Source organism: Dermacentor silvarum, chromosome 2 (assembly GCF_013339745.2).
Source record: "Dermacentor silvarum isolate Dsil-2018 chromosome 2, BIME_Dsil_1.4, whole genome shotgun sequence".
In the NCBI taxonomy this organism is placed as follows: Eukaryota; Metazoa; Arthropoda; class Arachnida; order Ixodida; family Ixodidae; genus Dermacentor; species Dermacentor silvarum.
This window is the reverse complement of record NC_051155.1, coordinates 27,439,454-27,461,072: the sequence shown is the minus strand read 5'-3', so window position 1 is coordinate 27,461,072 and position 21,619 is coordinate 27,439,454. Positions and strand designations below refer to the sequence as shown.

The following is a 21,619-nucleotide window of genomic DNA, read 5'->3' as shown; positions in this document are numbered from 1 at the left end:
TCAAGCCAAACACAGTACAGAACTACGGAGGCGGTTTACCCGCCTGCCGTGAATCGGCCGTAATGTTCGGCCGCAGCTTCAAGGTTGGTCTCCTCATACCTGGCGTTTTGGGCGGTGGCTCGTCTCCGCCGCTGCTGTCCTGCGTCGTAGCCAGGCTATTGGTCTGGTCGCGCGGGCGTTTCCCCGCCTGCAAGTTAGCGAGCCCGGTATGGGTGTCCATGTCTTCCTGTTCAGGGGGGGGGGGGGGGGGGGGGTGGAGGCTGCTCCCGGATCAGGTGGACTCTCTTCCTCGCGGTTCGGCATGGCTGCAGTGCCCTCTGCTTTCTCTTGCTGTTCAGAGGCGGCGGCCTCGTCGACGTGTTGCCTTTGTTCTTGAAGTCGTACCTCCGACTCTGCCACCTCGCCAGCCGCTTCCTTAGCCGTGGACGATGTGTCTTCCATGTCCGCCTCGTCCATGAGCAGGGCGGAGTGGTCGTCGTTGCTCACGGGTCCGGTCACGCTAGCGTACGTCCGCTCACACTGACTCTCTTCGTGACCGAAGCGTCGGCACGCACCACACCGCGGAATGCGGCAGTCGCGACGAATATGGCCCGTTCCGCGGCAGCGCAGGCAGAGAGGGGCCCTGCCCGGCACAACCACGAGAGCCAGCTCTCCGGCGACGCTCACCTGATGTGGCAGGTCGTCCAGCATTACGCCCGGTTTCAACTTCAGCGTAACCAGTCTTGTAGTGGAGCTCTTATCAGCCGCGCCATGAACACGCCACCGGTCGCGGGCGACGTCCGTGACCTTTCCAAACGGAGCGAAGGCAAGACGCACGTCATCGTCGGGAACGGTGTGCAGCAGCCAATGCACTTTCAAGCGCACATCCTGGTTGGCGGGGTCAATGACGAGGCATCGGCCCTTCTTGACCTGCAGCTCACCGACGCTGACTATTTTCTTCACGGCTTCGTCGTCCTTGAAGGTCACGGCCCAAACGTGGCTCATACGGTAGGCCCCGAGAGCCACCACTTCCGGCAGGAGCGATAACGGGGCGAGCGCATCGCGGAAATCTTCCACCCGGTATGGGCGGGCCCTGATATCACAATGTAAAAAAACTGTGTTCACAACAAAACGCCCTGTTGGCAAACTCGGCAAAACAACTTGATACCCGTCAGCAGCAAAATTCCTGTTACCGCGGCCGCTCTGGGCCGCCGAAGCCGCTCCTACGGAGCCCGTCATCTTGCGTCCGTCACGCTCGGTGGCCGGAAGCAGAATTTCATCACGGCACACCGAAGGACGGGAGGCGGAAGAAATAGCACATCTTGTTCTCACTGCGAAACCGGTTGTGTTACTTCTGCAAGCTGCGTGACGAGTGCCGAGAGGCGCTTTCGTTTACCTGGATATAAATAAAAGAAAAAAAAAAAATACTGCCGTGACCAGGATTCGAACCTGGGTTATTGCGGCCACAACGCACGGTACTAACCACTATACCATCACGGCACACCGAAGGACGGGAGGCGGAAGAAATAGCACATCTTGTTCTCACTGCGAAACCGGTTGTGTTACTACTGCAAGCTGCGTGACGAGTGCCGAGAGGCGCTTTCGTTTACCTGGATATAAATAAAAGAAAAAAAAATACTGCCGTGACCAGGATTCGAACCTGGCTTATTGCGGCCACAACGCAAGGTACTAACCACTATACGATCACGGCACACCGAAGGGCGGGAGGCGGAAGAAATAGCACATCTTGTTCTCACTGCGAAACCGGTTGTGTTACTACTGCAAGCTGCGTGACGAGTGCCTAGAGGCGCTTTCGTTTACCTGGATATAAATAAAAGAAAAAAATACTGCCGTGACCAGGATTCGAACCTGGGTTATTGCGGCCACAACGCAAGGTACTAACCACTATACGATCACGGCACACCGAAGGACTTTTTTTTATTTATTGCCGGTGTTTGACAATGTACAGAACAAAATCTCAAAAAGCACAACTACAAACCATATTGGAAAACATGAAAGCCATCAGTCCAACATGGACTGGCGTTGTCGAATTAAAATTCTTTTAATGCTGTCAGAAGTTCTATCCTCGACAGCCAATCGGGTACACATTCTTGTGTTTTCTTTATTTCAATGAACCGAGACATACTGTCTCGAAAATAAATACGAGCCGGCCTAGCGTCTGGGTCGCAATGGTATCCAGCCATCCGTGCCCGCCATAAACAGTGGAGGCCATGGAGCATGATTAAATCGTATGGTACCCCGTCCTCATTCTTTATCGCTAGGTACCTGATCCCGTGCGGATTCAACGGCAACTCCTTCTTGATTGTCCGTTTTAGGACGTCCCAGAAGTAGACCCCTTCCCAGCAATGCAAGAACACATGATCTACTGTTTCAGGTTGCTTGCAAATCAAGCAGTGAGCCCCATGGTACAAGGAAGCCACGTTCTTCCATGAATGTCTTCACTGACAGTGTTCCTGTGTGTAGCTTAAAAAAGAATGTTTTAACGCCAGTAGGCACCTCCATTCTTTTCACCCGTTTCAGCACATCCTGTCCTGTTCCTCCACTGTATACAGCTCTGTACAATGGCACTGGAAATACAACATCGCATACATCTTTATATAATGTCTTTCTTTTCACGCCGGATAAATAATCGAAAGAAAAACGCACTGAAAGAAAGCGCACACTATCGACTACTTCTTTTAGATAGCCGCGAATCACCCCTGGCATACTATTATTACTAACAATGAGTGTCGGCAAGGCGTCTCTTAACCTGAGCTGTAATACCGTACGCAGAAATGGATCACGCACATCTCGAAAAAACAAAAATCTATTGACAAGCTGTCGTACAAAAAGATGCGCCAAGCCCAGGCCACCTTCCTTCACCCGCCTGAACAGATTTGTTCGGCTACATCTTTCCCAGCTAGATTCCCAGATAAAAACGGCGAACACTCTATGCAACCTTTGTACATTTACCCTTGAACAAAACAACTTCTGCATGACGTACCACAACTTCGTAATGAAAAACATATTGCATACAGTTGCCTTTGCAAAAATGGACAGGTTGATGCCTTTCCACCTGTCTGCTTTCTCTCTTGTTTCTTTTATTTGGTTCGTCCAGTATTCCTCGCTGTGTTTGTAACTGTCCAAGGGAACACCAAGATACTTGGTAGAGGTTTTCACCCAGCTCACATTAGCAAAGTTGTCTGGGGCCGAAGACCACTCTCCGTGCCACAAACCGAGGGATTTACCCCAGTTCACTTTACTGCCCGTCACATCACAAAACTGTTTCGCAACGCGTATTGTTTCCGTTACACTTTCTCTGTTTGTACAACACACGGCGATATCATCTGCATATGCCAGGAGCTTGACTTCTGTGGCTGCCAAGCTATAACCGCGTATATGAGCATTCTCTATTATCGCCAAACACATCGTTTCTATGTAAATGCAAACAAAAGAGGACTGAGGGGGCAGCCTTGACGCACAGAACGCATGACGTTAATGGGGGCCCCCAATGATTTATTCACAATTAAGCGTGTTGTGCAGTTCTGATACGCCAACGCCACTCCCTCAGTGATAATGGCACCCACATTAACGTGTTCCAGAATGGCAAACAAAATATCATGAGACACACAGTCAAACGCTTTCTCGAGGTCAAGCTGGAGCACTGCGACGCCGTCGTAAGTGATGTCACAGCACTCGAGCACGCACCGCATCGTGTGAATATTCGAAAAAATTGACCTCCCTTTGATCCCACACGTTTGGTGGTCTGCAACTATTTCTTTGATGACGCTTTGAAGTCTGGCTGCCAAAACCTTCATGAAAATCTTATAGTCGACATTGGTTAAAGATATCAGCCTATAAGATGTCACGAGCCTAAGTTTCTCCGCTTTGTCACTCTTAGGTATCAAGATGGTATGCGCTTTACCAAAAGAAGGCGGCAAAGCTTTGTTCACATACGCGGCGTTAAACAAGTCTGTTAACAGGGGCGACAGTTCTTTCTTGAAGGCTTTATAGAAACACGCGCTCAGACCATCAGGTCCGGGTGATTTGTCATTGTTCAAATCATGTATTGCTTTTTCGACTTCGTGTTCTCTTATACTGCCTTCTAATAGGTCCTTCGTGTCGTCACTTAATCGTGGCATGCGACTGAGAAAGACCCTTTTGAACTCATCTACATTGGCTTCTTGATATGCAAGCAGTGACTGGTAATACTGTAAAAACGCTCGGCCTATGCTCTTATTATCGTCGACGAGTGACGGCACACCGAAGTACGGGAGGCGGAAGAAATAGCACATCTTGTTCTCACTGCGAAACCGGTTGTGTTACTACTGCAAGCTGCGTGACGAGTGCCGAGAGGCGCTTTCGTTTACCTGGATATAAATAAAAGAAAAAAATACTGCCGTGACCAGGATTGGAACCTGGGTTATTGCAGCCACAATGCAAGGTACTAACCACTATACGATCACGGCACACCGAAGGACGGGAGGCGGAAGAAATAGCACATCTTGTTCTCACTGCGAAACCGGTTGTGTTACTACTGCAAGCTGCGTGACGAGTGCCGAGAGGCGCTTTCGTTTACCTGGATATAAATAAAAGAAAAAAATACTGCCGTGACTAGGATTGGAACCTGGGTTATTGCAGCCACAATGCAAGGTACTAACCACTATACGATCACGGCACACCGAAGGACGGGAGGCGGAAGAAATAGCACATCTTGTTCTCACTGCGAAACCGGTTGTGTTACTACTGCAAGCTGCGTGACGAGTGCCGAGAGGCGCTTTCTTTTACCTGGATATAAATAAAAGAAAAAAAAATACTGCCGTGACCAGGATTCCAACCTGGGTTATTGCGGCCACAACGCAAGGTACAAACCACTATACGATCACGGCACACCGATTTTTTTTTCTTCATTACCATTTTGGTACGAAACACAAAGTAATACACACAGCACTTACATCACTTTACAAGTAAAAGATGCGAGCGGCGATCTCCCCTGCTCACACCAAAAGATTAAAAGCGTTTCAGCTGAACAAGGTCGTCCATTATTCGGAGCCACTCTGGTTGTTCTTGTTGGGCCTTAAACACATCTCTTATATAAGACATGCTCTCTACAAAATACTCTCGTATGGGGAGAACAGTCTCATCTGCATGTCTGAATGCCATTCGATTTTTCCATATACTGTGTAAGCTGGTAAGCATAAACATGTCCCACGGTACTTCGTCTTCGCCATCTACCGGTAGAAATCGTATACCGTAAGGCGATATCGGAAGCGTCTTTTTTAAAGTTCGTTGCAGCACGTCCCAGTGAAATACAGAGTCTGTGCAGTGCAGAAACATGTGGTCTATTGTCTCCGGTTTTCGGCAGATTAAGCAGTTTATGGACCAAGGGACAAATATTCCTTTTTCTTGAAGCCATGGCTTCACGGGAAGTGTGCCAGTGTGCAGCAGAAAGAAGAATGTTTTCATCGAGGGCCGCACCGACATTTTCTTAACTCTCTTCAGGACATTTTTTTCCGAGCCAACACAGTATATGGAACGGTACATAGGTACATGCAACATAGTGTCAATGAGATCTTTATAAAGCTGTTTCCTTCTAACATCAGCAAGATACTGCGCAGAAAAACGAACTTTCAAACACTGAAATGTGCGCACAACCTCCCAAAGAAAGCCGCGCACCCGCACATGTTTCACAGGGCTGGATGATACAACATATTCAGGCAGTGCCTCTTTGAGCCAAATTTGTATTACCGTCCGCAAGAATGCGTCTTTTTGGTCTCGTAGGAACATAAATCTGGCCACGAGTTGCCTGATAAACAAATGAGCCAAACCTAGGCCCCCCTTTCCCACAGATAGAAAGAGATTTGTGCGTCTTGTCCTCTCCCAACTCGACCCCCAAATGAACACTGCGAAGACTCGATGCAGTCTCTGGACGCTGGTCCGTGACATGCACAGCGCCTGAAGCACGTACCACACCTTTGCCACCAGAAAAAGGTTGCATACTGTGGCCCGAGCAAAAATTGAATGATCACGGCCACCCCATTTCTGCGTACTTTCTCGTGTGCGCTCAGTTTCCGCTTCCCAATATTTTGCCGGTTCTCGATAGTGGTCTAGCGGCACTCCCAAGTATTTGACAGGTGACGTTGCCCACTGAACGCTCTCGATCATAACAGGCGTGCAATCCCAATTGCCGTGCCAGAAGCCCAAGCACTTTTCCCAGTTTATCACGCTTTCGGAGGCTTTGCAAAACCTAGCCGCGTCTTTCACCGCTTCAGCTATACTGTCTTTATCTTCACAGAAAATAGCGATATCATCCGCATATGAAAGAACTTTAACTTCGGTGGACAACATCGTGAAGCCTCGCACTTTTTCGTTAGACATAACTTTCAGGCAAAAGGTTCCAGATACAGTGCAAAGAGCAACGGAGACAACGGGCACCCTTGTCCCACTGAAGAACGAACAGCGATACTTTCACTCAGTTGCTTATTAACAATGATGCTTGCCATATAACCAGCATATGCCATTTTGACTCCTTCCAAGAGCACACGGCCAACATTAACGTGTTCAAGGATAGAAAACAGGATATGGTGGTTGACGCGGTCAAAGGCCTTTTCCATGTCTAGTTGCAACATTGCTACACGTTTATCAAATGCATCGCAGCATTCCAATATGCTCCGTGCTACATGAATATTTGTCTGTATGGTGCGTCCTTTTATTCCGCAAGTTTGGTGCGGGCCGACGATATCTTTTATTACATTCTGCGACCTTCTGCCCAGAACCTTCAGGAAAATCTTGTAGTCCACATTCGTGAGACTTATGGGCCGATAAGCTTTGACTGACAATCTCTTAACCGGGTCATCACTCTTCGGAACCAAGACGATGTGAGTTCGTCGAAAAGACGGAGGCATCATCTGCTTTTCGTACGTTGCTTGAATAACGTTGTGCAGAAAATGTGCTATGTCCCCTTTGAATGCTTTGTAAAACGCTGCGCCCAGCCCGTCCGGTCCAGGTGATTTACCAGAGCTTAACTCGTCGATTGCGTGCTCCACTTCTGCTACACTAATCGGCTCCTCAAGCCCAAGCTTGACTTCATCATCTAAGATAGGCATCACTGCCAAAAATTCCGCCGCAAGGCCCTCTTGTACGTTTGACTCGTGACCCAGTAGTCCTTCGTAGTAATCAACAAACGCACGATGAATAGTGTTGGAATCTTGAGCAATTTCGCCCTTGTATTCTATCCCTTTTATCTCGTTGTTGACTGCATATCTCTTTTCGTCACAGCGGGACCGTTTTGTCGGCATCTCGCCCAACCAAAGCCGTTCTGTACGTGCTCGTATAACTGCTCCTTTGTATTTTTCTTTGTCCATCAGTTCTAATTTATTTTTTGTTTCTCTTATTTTCATTGCAAACTGGCCCGGCTGCGCGCTTTCCAAACTAAGAAGCAAATTTAAGCGGCTATGAAGTTCTTTTTCGTCCGCCTTCTCCTTTTGGCGTAGCACACTCGCTCTTTCTATAGCGCTCATTTTTATTTCCTCTTTAAAATGTTCCCAGTTTGCAATAATGTCTTCATGATCACCCGTTTGTAAACAGTCCATTTTTTCTTTTACTGTACGCACAAAAATTTCATCCTCAAGAAGCTTTACAATAATTTCCAAAGATTCCAGTTGAACTTCGTGCTTTTGGTCTTCGTTCCCAGTGAAAACATTACCATGCAATGATCGCTGAACGCAACGTTTTTTACCAAGTAGTCATTGCACATTGGGACCACGCAAGCTGACACATAAGCTCTGTCGAGTCTTGCATGACTTGCTCGTTGGAAATGCGTAAATTGCGGACGGGCTCCTTCTGACAGTGCACTCCCAACGTCTTCCAAGTTGTAGTCTTGGACAATTGCTCTCAGTAGTAACGAGCTTTGGCTTCTAATGGTCGCGTTCGTAACTCTGTACTCGGGCATGCAAACGCAGTTAAGGTCTCCCATAAGGATAATATATCTAAGAGACTTCAGATAGGGCTGCAACATTTCGAAGAAAGCTTTGCGCTCAATTTCCTTGTTTGGCGCATACACGCACACTACGCGCCACTGTACATCAAGATAAGAAAAGTCACACATGACGAAACGCCCTGTGTTGCAAACTGTAACACATTCTTCAATAACGCCTAAGGAATTCCGGATTAAAATGGCACACCCTCCCGATGTACCAACAGAATGACACACACATACATTGTACCGGCTTCTAAAGGGCTGGACCATTCGGTTCGTCTGATCTTCACTTGCGACCTTTGTCTCTTGCACTGCCACTACGTCCACATCGTTCTCGAGCAGTAAGCGACTTAATTGGTATTGACGTCGCCTCGCTGCCAGTCCCGTTACATCAATCGTGGCAAATCTAAGTGCTGCATCTATTCTAACTGCCATGTGCGCGACAAGTTAAAAGGACCAAACCGCTTCGTGCTCACCTTCAGCCGCAAAACATCGAAAAGACGAACACATCAACTGTGACCCTTCAAGAGTTCTCGAGCACACCCAAGAGGTGAGCGGGCCCTCCGCAGCACGCAGCGTCAGCGCGCTGCACTTGATAGCTCCGTCGGGCGTCGCCTCTCGTCCTTTGCCAAGCCAGAAGGGAGCCATGGTTTCTACGCCGGTGTAGTCGTCGCCGGCCTTTTGTCCGGCGGGACGTTGGGTTTCGGGCGAAACGTCGCCCGGCGCTGTCCTGCCGATTTGAGGGGTGGTTCGTCTATGCTTGTAGGAGGCCCTTGAGGCTCTTCGACGCAGGCCTTGTCGTGAGTCCTCTTTGCTGTCGCACTGCTCAAGCTTGGTTGGACGACGTCCATGCCTTCTTCGTCCTCTATTGGTTTTACACCTTCAGTAGAAGTACTTTGCTTGCCTTGTCCTTCCGCAGCACCAACTTTCAGGTCTTCGACAGCATGAATAGGCACAGTGGCCTTGTCCTCGGTCTGTGTCGTTGCCCCGCCTCCGCTAATAACGTTCGACGTAGGAGATGGCGACGGCACGTTCTTTTCTGCTGTTCTCGCCGCCTCCTCGGCTTCATCCGCGTCCATAACAAGTTCGGAATGGTCCTCTCTTCCAATGGGCCCTGTGACATTTGCGTACGTTTTGACGCACTGCGACTCATCATGGCCGAAGCGGCGGCACTGACTACAACGTGGTACTTTACATTCACGTCGGACGTGACCTGAGGTATGGCACCTAAGGCAAAGTGGAGCTCTTCCAGGAACAACAACGAGGGCCTGTTCTCCGGCAATGCGTAGCTGGTGTGGCGGGTCCTCAATTGTAACACCAGGCTTCAACTTCAAAGAGACAGAACTCGTTGACAAACCTTTGTCCATGACTCCCTGAACGCGCCAACATTCCTTAGCGACTTCCATCACAGTACCGTACGGTGCAAGGACTGTTCGCACGTCTTCATCCTGCACGTTGTACAGAATCCAGTGGATCTTCATCCTCACGTCCTGGTCACCAGGATCAATAACAACGCACCGACGTTCTTTCACTGTCACTTCACGGGCGGAGAGCAGCTTCTTCATTCCTTCGGCACTCTTGAACGTGATAGCCCAAATGTGGTTCATTTGGTATGCCCCCAAGGCGATAACCTCGGGGAGCAGTGCCAAACCGACCAGTGCGTCGCGAAAATCCTCGACCTTGTAGGGCCTTGCTCTGACGTCGGTGTGCAAAAACAACGTATTTAACACAATTCGTCCTGTTGGTAGCCGCGGCAAAATAAATTCGTAGTCCTGATCACTTGAGCCAGTAAACCTGTTTCCGCGGCCAAGCTGGGCCGCTGATACCGCTCCGTTGGAGCACATGATTTCACGTCCGTCACGCTCGGTGGCCGGAAGTAGAATCCGATCACGGCACACCGAAGGACGGGAGGCGGAAGAAATAGCACCTCTTGTTCTCACTGCGAAACCGGTTGTGTTACTACTGCAAGCTGCGTGACGAGTGCCGAGAGGCGCTTTCGTTTACCTGGATATAAATAAAAGAAAAAAAAATACTGCCGTGACCAGGATTCGAACCTGGGTTATTGCGGCCACAACGCAAGGTACTAATCACTATACGATCACGGCACTCCGAAGGGCGGGAGGCGGAAGAAATAGCACATCTTGTTCTCACTGCGAAACTGGTTGTGTTACTACTGCAAGCTGCGTGACGAGTGCCGAGAGGCGCTTTCGTTTACCTGGATATAAATAAAAGAAAGAAAATACTGCCGTGACCAGGATTCGAACCTGGGTTATTGCGGCCACACCGCAAGGTACTAACCACTATACGATCACGGCACAGCGAAGGACGGGAGGCGGAAGAAATAGCACATGTTGTTCTCACTGCGAAACAGTTGCGTTACTACTGCAAGCTGCGTGACGTGTGCCGAGAGGTGCTTTCGTTTACCTGGATATAAATAGAAGAAAAAAAGTACTGCCGTGACCAGGATTCGAACCTGGGTTATTGCGGCCACAACGCAAGGTACTAACCACTATACGATCACGGCACACCGAAGGACGGGAGGCGAAAGAAATAGCACATCTTGTTCTCACTGCGAAACTGGTTGTGTTACTACTGCAAGCTGCGTGACGAGTGCCGAGAGGCGCTTTCGTTTACCTGGATATAAATAAAATAAAAAAATTACTGCCGTGACCAGGATTCGAACCTGGGTTATTGCGGCCACAACGCAAGGTACTAACCACTATACGATCACGGCACACCAATGTTTTTTTTTTTATTGCCGGTAAGCAGCGGTACAGAGGAATACCAACATAACTAACACATGTACATACACAGATGGCCTTCTCATCCGTTAAAAATAAATAATAAGCACATGCAGCCTGTCATATTGTAACAGGCTTTGTTCAGAATTCCTTAAGATTGGCTAGTGGTTCCATCCTGGCCATCCAAGGTGGAGGACACTCTTGTGTTGCAACTACATCAAGAAAACGACTTATTTGTTCCCGGAAATACACACGGGCTGGTCTTCTATCGGGATCGCAATAGAAGCCTGCCATGCGGGAGCGCCATATACAGTAGAGGCCGGTCAGCATAATCTGATCAAAAGGTTTCCGTCATCGTCATCTATCGGCAAAAATCTGATGCCATGTGGGTCAAGAGGAAATTCTTTCTTTATTGTGCGCTGTAAAACATCCCAGAAGTATACTCCTTCCCAGCAGTGTAAGAAAACATGGTCTATGGTTTCAGGTTGTTTGCAAATTATACATTGTGAGCCCCATGGCATGTAAAAGCCTCTTTCTTCTAGGAACGTTGCAACTGAAAGTGTACCTGTGTGTAGTTTGAAAAAGAAACTTTTCATACCTGGCGGTACCTGCATTCGTTTGACGCGTTTAAAAACATTCTGGCCTGGGCCTCGACTGTATATGGCTCTGTACAGAGGCGGGGGAAAAAGGCTGTCCATTATATCGTTGCGCAGCTTTTTCCTTGAGACCTTAAACAAATATTCTTTCGAATACCTTACAGCAAGGAAACGAACACCTGAATACAATTTCCCTGTAGAAACCAAACACTGCCGCTGGCACAGCTTGGGAGCATACAATCAACTCTGGCAACAAGTGCGCGAGTCTAACTCTACAGACTGCTTGCAAAAAAGGATCATCGTTGTTCCGAAAGAAAATAAAACGTCCTACTAGTTGCCTCAAAAACAGGTGGGCCAGCCCTAATCCTCCATCTTTCACCCGTCTGAACAAATTGTTGCCAGAACAGCTCTCTCATCCGGAACCCCACACAAACACTGCAAAGACTCTGTGGAATTTTTGCACATTGGCCCTGTTACAGAAAATGAATTGCATGACATACCATAGCTTAGCGACGAAAAACAAGTTGCATACAGTAGCCCTGGCAAATACTGAAATGTATTTGGCTTTCCACGCCTCAGCCTTCTCTTTAGCACTTTTAAGCTGGCACTGCCAGTATTCGTCACTCTGTAAGCTTCGAGTGGTGCGCCTAAGTACCTTACTGGCGTTGTTCACCACTTGACATTCGCAAATATAGCAGGAGCCTCAGGCCATTCTCCATGCCAAATACCAAGGCACTTGCTCCAGTTTATTCTACTACCAGTGATTTCACCGAAGTTTTTCACAACATTTATCGCCTGTAAAATGCTCTCCTTGTCTTTGCAACACACGGCTACGTCTTCAGCATAGGCCAGGAGTTTGACTTCTGACGCTTGCATCGTAAACCCATGGATACATTTGTTCTCAATGACTGCCAAACACAAACTCTCTAAATAAATACAGAATAAAAGTGGGCTGGCTGGGCAGCCTTGGCGCACGGAACGTTGAATGCTGATGGGGGCCCCCAAAGTCTTGTTAATTATAAGCTTAGCAGTGCCGTCCCGGTACGCCATGGCTACCCCGTCAGTAATTATGGACCCGACATTTATATGCTTAAGAATGGCAAATAAAATACTGTGAGCAACACAGTCAAAAGCTTTCTCGAAATCAAGTTGAAGAATCGCAACTCGCGCCCTTAAAGCATCACAACATTCCAAAATCGATCTCATTATGTGTACGTTCGTGTTAATGCTTCGTCCTTTGATTCCGCATGTTTGGTGCCGACCTACTATGGTTTCCATTACTGTTTGTAACCTGTCTGCGATTATCTTCATGAATATTTTGTAATCACTGTTGGTAAGTGATATTGGTCTGTACGACGTTACAAATTTCAGTTTCGCAGGCTGGTCAGTCTTAGGGATAAGTACAGTGTGCGCTTGACCGAATGTGGCAATGCGTTTACTTCATGCGCTTTGTTAAACACGTCAGCGAGTAGAGGCGATAGTTCTGATTTAAACTGTTTATAAAAAGCGGCACAAAGGCCATCCGGACCGGGTGATTTTCCGGCTTTTAAACCTTCAATTGCTTTTTCAACTTCATGAGTTGATATCGGTGCCTCGAGCCTGTTCTTCGTCTCGTCGCTGAGTTGCGGCATACGCCCCAAAAACGCAGCTCTAAATGCGTCTACGTCAACTGTTCTCGATGCAAAAAGTTCTTCGAAGTGCTCGAAAAACGCTTGTGCTATATCCTCACCGTCGGTTATTTCGTTACTATCTACTTCAATAGTATCTATGTGATTGCGCCGCGCATGCGTTTTCTCCAGACCGAGCGCGCGTTTAGTTGGCGTCTCATCTGCTGTCAGTGCCTCTGCCCTTGCGCGTATAATCACTCCTCGATATCGCTCTTCATCCCTTAGCTCCAATTTCGCTTTGATGCTGCGTAAATCGTCTTTGTATGCGCCTGGCTGGCTGCACTCTAAGGCCGTTAATTTTTCCAACACTGCCCTTAGTTCTTTCTTCATACTTTATTTTACAGGAACGGTCGATGGCGGTTAACTTAATTCGTTGTTTAAAAATTTCCCATTTTTCAGTGATTTGCGCCGCTTTGTTGTTTTCTACATCCTTCAAATGTTCCTGTACATTGCTTAGAAAAGACTCGTCCTTTAACAATTTGGAATTCATTTTCCACATTTCCCACGTGAAAGTGTTGCGTTTTCCTTTGCGTCCAACGCATGTCTTGACCAAACAGTGGTCGGTGAATGAAACAGGTATGACATCGTAGCTTCGACATATGGGTATAACGTCTAGTGTCACGTATATCCTGTCAAGACGAGCGTGACTATTGCCTTGGAAGTGCGTGTATTGAAGCTGGCGTGTTCCTACTAGGCAATCAGCCACGTCGTCCAAGTCACACTCGGCTAATAGTTCAGTGAGGACATGACAGCTTTAATCATTTGTTCTCTTGCCTGTTCCATCTCGATCGCTGAGTACACAATTAAAATCTCCCATAATAATTACCTTTCTATGCGCGCATATCTGCGCCTTTAACGCTGAAAAAAACTTCTTGCGTTCATCGCATATATTGGGTGCATATATACATATCACCCGCCAAGAATCATCACCAACAGCAAAGTCGCAATACACTAGTCTGCCAGAAGGGCACGAAAAATAATTTTCGATGAATAGCCCGGGCAGCTTCTTAATAAATAAAATAACACCTGCCGACGCTCCTTTGGCATGGCTCACTACCGCGTAATACGAAGGCGTAAATCTTAACACCATGCCCCGGGTCTCCTCCTCCCCTTCGACTTTTGCCTCCTGCACGGCTAGAACATCGAGGTCTTGGTCCACCATCATCCGGTACACTTGGCTTTGTTTACGCTTGGCGGCCAGACCTCTCACGTTTAGCGTGCCCAAGCTAAGCGTCGGGTTGGTGGCCATTGCTACTACGGGAAAGAGAGAAAGGCGCGGAGCACCGTGCTCACCGCAACTTCTAGCCAGCGGCTAGACGCCCCCGGGACCGTCCGGTGGTCTGGCATGGTCCGTATTCGGTGGTGGCTTGTCGCGCTCCTTCCTGTGCCGAGAGATGTTTGGACAGGGCTTGAAGCTGCTCCTTCTTATCATAGTTGACTTTGCAGGCGGCCCGTCGGCGTGATTCTTAGGAATTGCTTTGCCGTCGGTGGCGTCTGGCGGCCTGTTGAAGGGAGTGTTGCCGCTCACATCCATAGCGTCGCTGTCTGGGGCCGGGTCACCACCTTCTGCCACGTACGCGGTATCATCGGATACAAGGCAGTTTTCACTGCCTTTCTCCAGTTCTTCACGAGGACCTGATGGCTCGTCTTTCTTTTGGGCAGTAGCAAGTACTCCTTCCGTACCTCCCTCTGTTTTTGTTGTCGCCATCACATTGTTGGCGCTCTCCTGGTCGCCCGCCCCTTTGGCGGCGTCACGGCTTCAGCAGCATCCATCCTCATCTCTGCGGTGTCTTCGCTTGCAGGTGGCTCCACGGCTGTAGCGTACGTGCGTACACACTGATCTTCAGTGTGGCCAAAATTACGGCATCGCGAGCATCGCGGCACCTTGCACTCGCGACGGACATGCCCGACACCCTTGCATCGTAGGCACTGCATCGGCCGTCCAGGCACCACGACAAGGGGCAGTTCACCTGCAACTCGGATTTGGTGCGGAAGGTCGTCTACTTTCACTCCGCTCTTCAGTTTCAGAAGAACAGTTCGAGACGTTGAATCCTTATCTCCGACGCCTTTGACGCGCCATCGTTCTCGCGTCACTTCAACGACCTTGCCAAAGGCTGCCAGCGCTGTCTTTACATCTTCGTCTTCCACCCAGTACAGCAACCAATGAAGGCGAAAGCGTACCTGTTGGTCTTGAGGGTCGACGACTACGCAGCGACGCCCTTTCACGTTGAGTTCTTTCAATGCCACCAGTTTCTTCGCCGCCTCGTCGTTCGAGAAGGTGACCGCCCAAACATGATTGATCTGGTAGGCGCCAAGGGCCACGACTTCCGGAAGCAATCCAGTCGGGACGAGCGCGTCTCGGAAATCTTCGACCCTGTAGGGCCTTGCTCGCACGTCGCCATGTAAAAACACGGTGTTCTTTACAACACGTCCCTTGGGCAGAGGTGGCAAAATAAACTGATAGCTCGCTTCCTCGTTATCGTTAAGCCTGTTACCGCGGCTGGTCGCCGCAAAAGCTGCTCCTTCGGAGCCCATGATTCACACGTCCGCACAGCTCGGCTGCCGGAAGCAGAATGACGGCACACCGATGGACGGGAGGCGGAAGAAATACCACATCTTGTTCTCACTGCGAAACCGTTGCGTTACTACTGCAAGCTGCATGACGAGTGCCGAGAGGCGCTTTCGTTTACCTGGATATAAATAAAGGAAAAAGAAATACTGCCGTGACCAGGATTCGAACCTGGGTTATTGCGGCCACAACGCAAGGTACTAACCACTATACGATCACGGCACACAGAAGGACGGGAGGCGGAAGAAATACCACATCTTGTTCTCACTGCGAAACCGGTTGTGTTACTACTGCAAGCTGCGCGACGAGTGCCGAGAGGCGCTTTCGTTTACCTGGATATAAATAAAAGAAAAAAATACTGCCGTGACCAGGATTCGAACCTGGGTTATTGCGGCCACAACGCAAGGTACTAACCACTATACGATCACGGCAGACCGATGGACGGGAGGCGGAAGAAATACCACATCTTGTTCTCACTGCGAAACCGTTGCGTTACTACTGCAAGCTGCATGACGAGTGCCGAGAGGCGCTTTCGTTTACCTGGATATAAATAAAGAAAAAAAAATACTGCCGTGACCAGGATTCGAACCTGGGTTATTGCGGCCACAACGCAAGGTACTAACCACTATACGATCACGGCACACCGAAGGACGGGAGGCGGAAGAAATAGCACATCTTGTTCTCAGTGCGAAACCGGTTGTGTTACTACTGCAAGCTGCGTGACGAGTGCCGAGAGGCGCTTTCGTTTACCTGGATATAAATAAAAGAAAAAAAAATACTGCCGTGACCAGGATTCGAACCTGGGTTATTGCGGCCACAACGCAAGGTACTAACCACTATACGATCACGGCACACCGAAGGACGGGAGGCGGAAGAAATAGCCCATCTTGTTCTCACTGCGAAACCAGTTGTGTTACTACTGCAAGCTGAGTGACGAGTGCCGAGAGGCGCTTTCGTTTACCTGGATATAAATAAAAGAAAAAAAATACTGCCGTGACCAGGATTCGAACCTGGGTTATTGCGGCCACAACGCAAGGTCCTAACCACTATACGATCACGGCACACAGAAGGACGGGAGGCGGAAGAAATAGCACATCTTGTTCTCACTGCGAAATCGGTTGTGTTACTACTGCAAGCTGCGTGACGAGTGCCGAGAGGCGCTTTCGTTTACCTGGATATAAATAAAAGAAAAAAAATACTGCCGTGACCAGGATTCGAACCTGGGTTATTGCGGCCACAACGCAAGGTACTAACCACTATACGATCACGGCACACGGAAGGACGGGAGGCGGAAGAAATAGCACATCTTGTTCTCACTGCGAAACCGGTTGTGTTACTACTGCAAGCTGCGTGACGAGTGCCGAGAGGCGCTTTCTTTTACCTGGATATAAATAAAGAAAAAAAAATACTGCCGTGACCAGGATTCCAACCTGGGTTATTGCGGCCACAACGCAAGGTACAACCACTATACGATCACGGCACACCGAAGGACGGGAGGCGGAAGAAATAGCACATCTTGTTCTCACTGCGAAACCGGTTGTGTTACTACTGCAAGCTGCGTGACGAGTGCCGAGAGGCGCTTTCTTTTACCTGGATATAAATAAAAGAAAAAAAAAATACTGCCGTGACCAGGATTCCAACCTGGGTTATTGCGGCCACAACGCAAGGTACAAACCACTATACGATCACGGCACACGGAAGGACGGGAGGCGGAAGAAATAGCACATCTTGTTCTCACTGCGAAACCGGTTGTGTTACTACTGCAAGCTGCGTGACGAGTGCCGAGAGGCGCTTTCTTTTACCTGGATATAAATAAAAGAAAAAAAAATACTGCCGTGACCAGGATTCCAACCTGGGTTATTGCGGCCACAACGCAAGGTACAAACCACTATACGATCACGGCACACGGAAGGACGGGAGGCGGATGAAATAGCACATCTTGTTCTCACTGCGAAACCGGTTGTGTTACTACTGCAAGCTGCGTGACGAGTGCCGAGAGGCGCTTGCTTTTACCTGGATATAAATGAAAGAAAAAAAAATACTGCCGTGACCAGGATTCCAACCTGGGTTATTGCGACCACAACGCAAGGTACAAACCACTATACGATCACGGCACACCGAAGGACGGGAGGCGGAAGAAATAGCACATCTTGTTCTCACTGCGAAACCGGTTGTCTTACTACTGCAAGCTGCGTGACGAGTGCCGAGAGGCGCTTTCGTTTACCTGGATATAAATAAAAGAAAAAAAATACTGCCGTGACCAGGACTCGAACCTGGGTTATTGCGGCCACAACGCAAGGTACTAACCACTATACGATCACGGCACACCGAAGGACGGGAGGCGGAAGAAATAGCACATCTTGTTCTCACTGCGAAACCGGTTGTGTTACTACTGCAAGCTGCGTGACGAGTGCCGAGAGGCGCTTTCGTTTACCTGGATATAAATAAAGAAAAAAAATACTGCCGTGACCAGGATTCGAACCTGGGTTATTGCGGCCACAACGCAAGGTACTAACCACTATACGATCACGGCACACCGAAGGACGGGAGGCGGAAGAAATAGCACATCTTGTTCTCACTGCGAAACCGGTTGTGTTACTACTGCAAGCTGCGTGACGAGTGCCGAGAGGCGCTTTCGTTTACCTGGATATAAATAAAGGAAAAAAAAATACTGCCGTGACCAGGATTCGAACCTGGGTTATTGCGGCCACAACGCAAGGTACTAACCACTATACGATCACGGCACACAAGAAGGACGGGAGGCGGAAGAAATAGCACATCTTGTTCTCACTGTGAAACCGGTTGTGTTACTACTGCAAGCTGCGTGACGAGTGCCGAGAGGCGCTTTCGTTTACCTGGATATAAATAAAGGAAAAAAAATACTGCCGTGACCAGGATTCGAACCTGGGTTATTGCGGCCACAACGCAAGGTACTAACCACTATACGATCACGGCACACCGAAGGACGGGAGGCGGAAGAAATAGCACATCTTGTTCTCACTGCGAAACCGGTTGTGTTACTACTGCAAGCTGCGTGACGAGTGCCGAGAGGCGCTTTCGTTTACCTGGATATAAATAAAGGAAAAAAAAAATACTGCCGTGACCAGGATTCGAACCTGGGTTATTGCGGCCACAACGCAAGGTACTAACCACTATACGATCACGGCACACCGAAGGACGGGAGGCGGAAGAAATAGCACATCTTGTTCTCACTGTGAAACCGGTTGTGTTACTACTGCAAGCTGCGTGACGAGTGCCGAGAGGCGCTTTCGTTTACCTGGATATAAATAAAGGAAAAAAAAATACTGCCGTGACCAGGATTCGAACCTGGGTTATTGCGGCCACAACGCAAGGTACTAACCACTATACGATCACGGCACACCGAAGGACGGGAGGCGGAAGAAATAGCACATCTTGTTCTCACTGCGAAACCGGTTGTGTTACTACTGCAAGCTGCGTGACGAGTGCCGAGAGGCGCTTTCGTTTACCTGGATATAAATAAAGAAAAAAAAATACTGCCGTGACCAGGATTCGAACCTGGCTTATTGCGGCCACAACGCAAGGTACTAACCACTATACGATCACGGCACACCGAAGGACGGGAGGCGGAAGAAATAGCACATCTTGTTCTCACTGCGAAACCGGTTGTGTTACTACTGCAAGCTGCGTGACGAGTGCCGAGAGGCGCTTTCGTTTACCTGGATATAAATAAAGAAAAAAAATACTGCCGTGACCAGGATTCGAACCTGGGTTATTGCGGCCACAACGCAAGGTACTAACCACTATACGATCACGGCACACCGAAGGACGGGAGGCGGAAGAAATAGCACATCTTGTTCTCACTGCGAAACCGGTTGTGTTACTACTGCAAGCTGCGTGACGAGTGCCGAGAGGCGCTTTCGTTTACCTGGATATAAATAAAGAAAAAAAATACTGCCGTGACCAGGATTCGAACCTGGGTTATTGCGGCCACAACGCAAGGTACTAACCACTATACGATCACGGCACACCGAAGGACGGGAGGCGGAAGAAATAGCACATCTTGTTCTCACTGCGAAACCGGTTGTGTTACTACTGCAAGCTGCGTGACGAGTGCCGAGAGGCGCTTTCGTTTACCTGGATATAAATAACAGAAAAAAAAATACTGCCGTGACCAGGATTCGAACCTGGCTTATTGAGGCCACAACGCAAGGTACTAACCACTATACGATCACGGCACACCGAAGGACGGGAGGCGGAAGAAATAGCACATCTTGTTCTCACTGCGAAACCGGTTGTGTTACTACTGCAAGCTGCGTGACGAGTGCCGAGAGGCGCTTTCGTTTACCTGGATATAAATAAAGAAAAAAAATACTGCCGTGACCAGGATTCGAACCTGGGTTATTGCGGCCACAACGCAAGGTACTAACCACTATACGATCACGGCACACCAAAGGACGGGAGGCGGAAGAAATAGCACATCTTGTTCTCACTGCGAAACCGGTTGTGTTACTACTGCAAGCTGCGTGACGAGTGCCGAGAGGCGCTTTCGTTTACCTGGATATAAATAAAAGAAAAAAAATACTGCCGTGACCAGGATTCGAACCTGGGTTATTGCGGCCACAACGCAAGGTACTAACCACTATACGATCACGGCACACCGAAGGACGGGAGGCGGAAGAAATAGCACATCTTGTTCTCACTGCGAAACCGGTTGTGTTACTACTGCAAGCTGCGTGACGAGTGCCGAGAGGCGCTTTCGTTTACCTGGATATAAATAACAGAAAAAAAAATACTGCCGTGACCAGGATTCGAACCTGGCTTATTGAGGCCACAACGCAAGGTACTAACCACTATACTATCACGGCACACCGAAGGACGGGAGGCGGAAGAAATAGCACATCTTGTTCTCACTGCGAAACCGGTTGTGTTACTACTGCAAGCTGCGTGACGAGTGCCGAGAGGCGCTTTCGTTTACCTGGATATAAATAAAAAAAAAAAATACTGCCGTGACCAGGATTCGAACCGGGTTATTGCGGCCACAACGCAAGGTACTAACCACTATACGATCACGGCACACCGAAGGACGGGAGGCGGAAGAAATAGCACATCTTGTTCTCACTGCGAAACCGGTTGTGTTACTACTGCAAGCTGCGTGACAAGTGCCGAGAGGCGCTTTCGTTTACCTGGATATAAATAACAGAAAAAAAAATACTGCCGTGACCAGGATTCGAACCTGGCTTATTGAGGCCACAACGCAAGGTACTAACCACTATACTATCACGGCACACCGAAGGACGGGAGGCGGAAGAAATAGCACATCTTGTTCTCACTGCGAAACCGGTTGTGTTACTACTGCAAGCTGCGTGACGAGTGCCGAGAGGCGCTTTCGTTTACCTGGATATAAATAAAAGAAAAAAAAAATACTGCCGTGACCAGGATTCAAACCTGGGTTATTGCGGCCACAACGCAAGGTACTAACCACTATACGATCACGGCACACCGAATTTATTTTTATTACCTGTTTTCTCTTTACAGGGCATATGAACACAGAAACATGAAAGGTAAAATGAACACGTGGACCGAGCCTTGGTCCGGTGTGTTCACATTAAAATTTCTTCAAGTTACACAGTTCATCCAACAGAGGCAACCAGGCAGGAGGCTCTTGTTGCGCCTTGTACAATTCGCGCATATAATCCATGTTCGCGATGAAGTTTTCCCTGACAGGACGTGTGTGAGGGTCTGCATTACGGACCGCCATTCTCGTCTGCCATATGCTGTGTAGTCCTATTAACATAAACATGTCGTATGGGACTCCGTCTTCATTGTCCACGTACAGAAAACGAATGCCGTAACTTGGGATGGGTAGGTCTTTTTTTAATGTGCGCTGAAGGATGTCCCAATGGAAGACGGCGTCCCAGCAGTAAATAAACACGTGTTCCACAGTTTCGGGCTTCTTACACAATAGACAATTCGTCGTCCATGGGACGTAGAGGCCTTTATCGGCTAACCACTGCTTTACTGGGAGCGTCCCAGAGTGAAGTTTAAAGAAGAAAGTTTTTGCTCCCGGTTTTACGTTCATCCTTTTAACCCTTCTTAACACGTCCTGT

The 21,619-nt window shown here is 48.7% G+C and overlaps 20 non-coding genes across 20 annotated transcripts; all 20 read right to left on the bottom strand.

The window, feature by feature from the left end:
• Positions 1 to 1,407: 1,407 nt before the first annotated feature.
• Positions 1,408 to 1,479, bottom strand: Trnah-gug (transfer RNA histidin (anticodon GUG)). Its single transcript has one exon. It is a non-coding gene; the product is annotated as a tRNA-His (tRNA).
• Positions 1,480 to 1,827: 348 nt separating this feature from the next.
• Trnah-gug (transfer RNA histidin (anticodon GUG)) lies at positions 1,828 to 1,899 on the bottom strand. Its single transcript has one exon. It is a non-coding gene; the product is annotated as a tRNA-His (tRNA).
• Positions 1,900 to 10,409: 8,510 nt separating this feature from the next.
• Positions 10,410 to 10,481, bottom strand: Trnah-gug (transfer RNA histidin (anticodon GUG)). Its single transcript has one exon. It is a non-coding gene; the product is annotated as a tRNA-His (tRNA).
• Positions 10,482 to 10,619: 138 nt separating this feature from the next.
• Positions 10,620 to 10,691, bottom strand: Trnah-gug (transfer RNA histidin (anticodon GUG)). The gene has a single exon. It is a non-coding gene; the product is annotated as a tRNA-His (tRNA).
• Positions 10,692 to 15,680: 4,989 nt separating this feature from the next.
• Positions 15,681 to 15,752, bottom strand: Trnah-gug (transfer RNA histidin (anticodon GUG)). Its single transcript has one exon. It is a non-coding gene; the product is annotated as a tRNA-His (tRNA).
• Positions 15,753 to 15,889: 137 nt separating this feature from the next.
• Trnah-gug (transfer RNA histidin (anticodon GUG)) lies at positions 15,890 to 15,961 on the bottom strand. The gene has a single exon. It is a non-coding gene; the product is annotated as a tRNA-His (tRNA).
• A 137-nt stretch (positions 15,962 to 16,098) lies between these two features.
• On the bottom strand, positions 16,099 to 16,170 carry Trnah-gug (transfer RNA histidin (anticodon GUG)). The gene has a single exon. It is a non-coding gene; the product is annotated as a tRNA-His (tRNA).
• A 139-nt stretch (positions 16,171 to 16,309) lies between these two features.
• On the bottom strand, positions 16,310 to 16,381 carry Trnah-gug (transfer RNA histidin (anticodon GUG)). Its single transcript has one exon. It is a non-coding gene; the product is annotated as a tRNA-His (tRNA).
• Positions 16,382 to 16,519: 138 nt separating this feature from the next.
• On the bottom strand, positions 16,520 to 16,591 carry Trnah-gug (transfer RNA histidin (anticodon GUG)). The gene has a single exon. It is a non-coding gene; the product is annotated as a tRNA-His (tRNA).
• A 138-nt stretch (positions 16,592 to 16,729) lies between these two features.
• Positions 16,730 to 16,801, bottom strand: Trnah-gug (transfer RNA histidin (anticodon GUG)). The gene has a single exon. It is a non-coding gene; the product is annotated as a tRNA-His (tRNA).
• A 981-nt stretch (positions 16,802 to 17,782) lies between these two features.
• On the bottom strand, positions 17,783 to 17,854 carry Trnah-gug (transfer RNA histidin (anticodon GUG)). Its single transcript has one exon. It is a non-coding gene; the product is annotated as a tRNA-His (tRNA).
• A 137-nt stretch (positions 17,855 to 17,991) lies between these two features.
• On the bottom strand, positions 17,992 to 18,063 carry Trnah-gug (transfer RNA histidin (anticodon GUG)). The gene has a single exon. It is a non-coding gene; the product is annotated as a tRNA-His (tRNA).
• A 139-nt stretch (positions 18,064 to 18,202) lies between these two features.
• Trnah-gug (transfer RNA histidin (anticodon GUG)) lies at positions 18,203 to 18,274 on the bottom strand. The gene has a single exon. It is a non-coding gene; the product is annotated as a tRNA-His (tRNA).
• A 139-nt stretch (positions 18,275 to 18,413) lies between these two features.
• Trnah-gug (transfer RNA histidin (anticodon GUG)) lies at positions 18,414 to 18,485 on the bottom strand. The gene has a single exon. It is a non-coding gene; the product is annotated as a tRNA-His (tRNA).
• A 140-nt stretch (positions 18,486 to 18,625) lies between these two features.
• Trnah-gug (transfer RNA histidin (anticodon GUG)) lies at positions 18,626 to 18,697 on the bottom strand. The gene has a single exon. It is a non-coding gene; the product is annotated as a tRNA-His (tRNA).
• A 139-nt stretch (positions 18,698 to 18,836) lies between these two features.
• Trnah-gug (transfer RNA histidin (anticodon GUG)) lies at positions 18,837 to 18,908 on the bottom strand. Its single transcript has one exon. It is a non-coding gene; the product is annotated as a tRNA-His (tRNA).
• A 347-nt stretch (positions 18,909 to 19,255) lies between these two features.
• Trnah-gug (transfer RNA histidin (anticodon GUG)) lies at positions 19,256 to 19,327 on the bottom strand. The gene has a single exon. It is a non-coding gene; the product is annotated as a tRNA-His (tRNA).
• A 137-nt stretch (positions 19,328 to 19,464) lies between these two features.
• Positions 19,465 to 19,536, bottom strand: Trnah-gug (transfer RNA histidin (anticodon GUG)). The gene has a single exon. It is a non-coding gene; the product is annotated as a tRNA-His (tRNA).
• Positions 19,537 to 19,884: 348 nt separating this feature from the next.
• Positions 19,885 to 19,956, bottom strand: Trnah-gug (transfer RNA histidin (anticodon GUG)). Its single transcript has one exon. It is a non-coding gene; the product is annotated as a tRNA-His (tRNA).
• Positions 19,957 to 20,094: 138 nt separating this feature from the next.
• Trnah-gug (transfer RNA histidin (anticodon GUG)) lies at positions 20,095 to 20,166 on the bottom strand. Its single transcript has one exon. It is a non-coding gene; the product is annotated as a tRNA-His (tRNA).
• Positions 20,167 to 21,619: the final 1,453 nt, after the last annotated feature.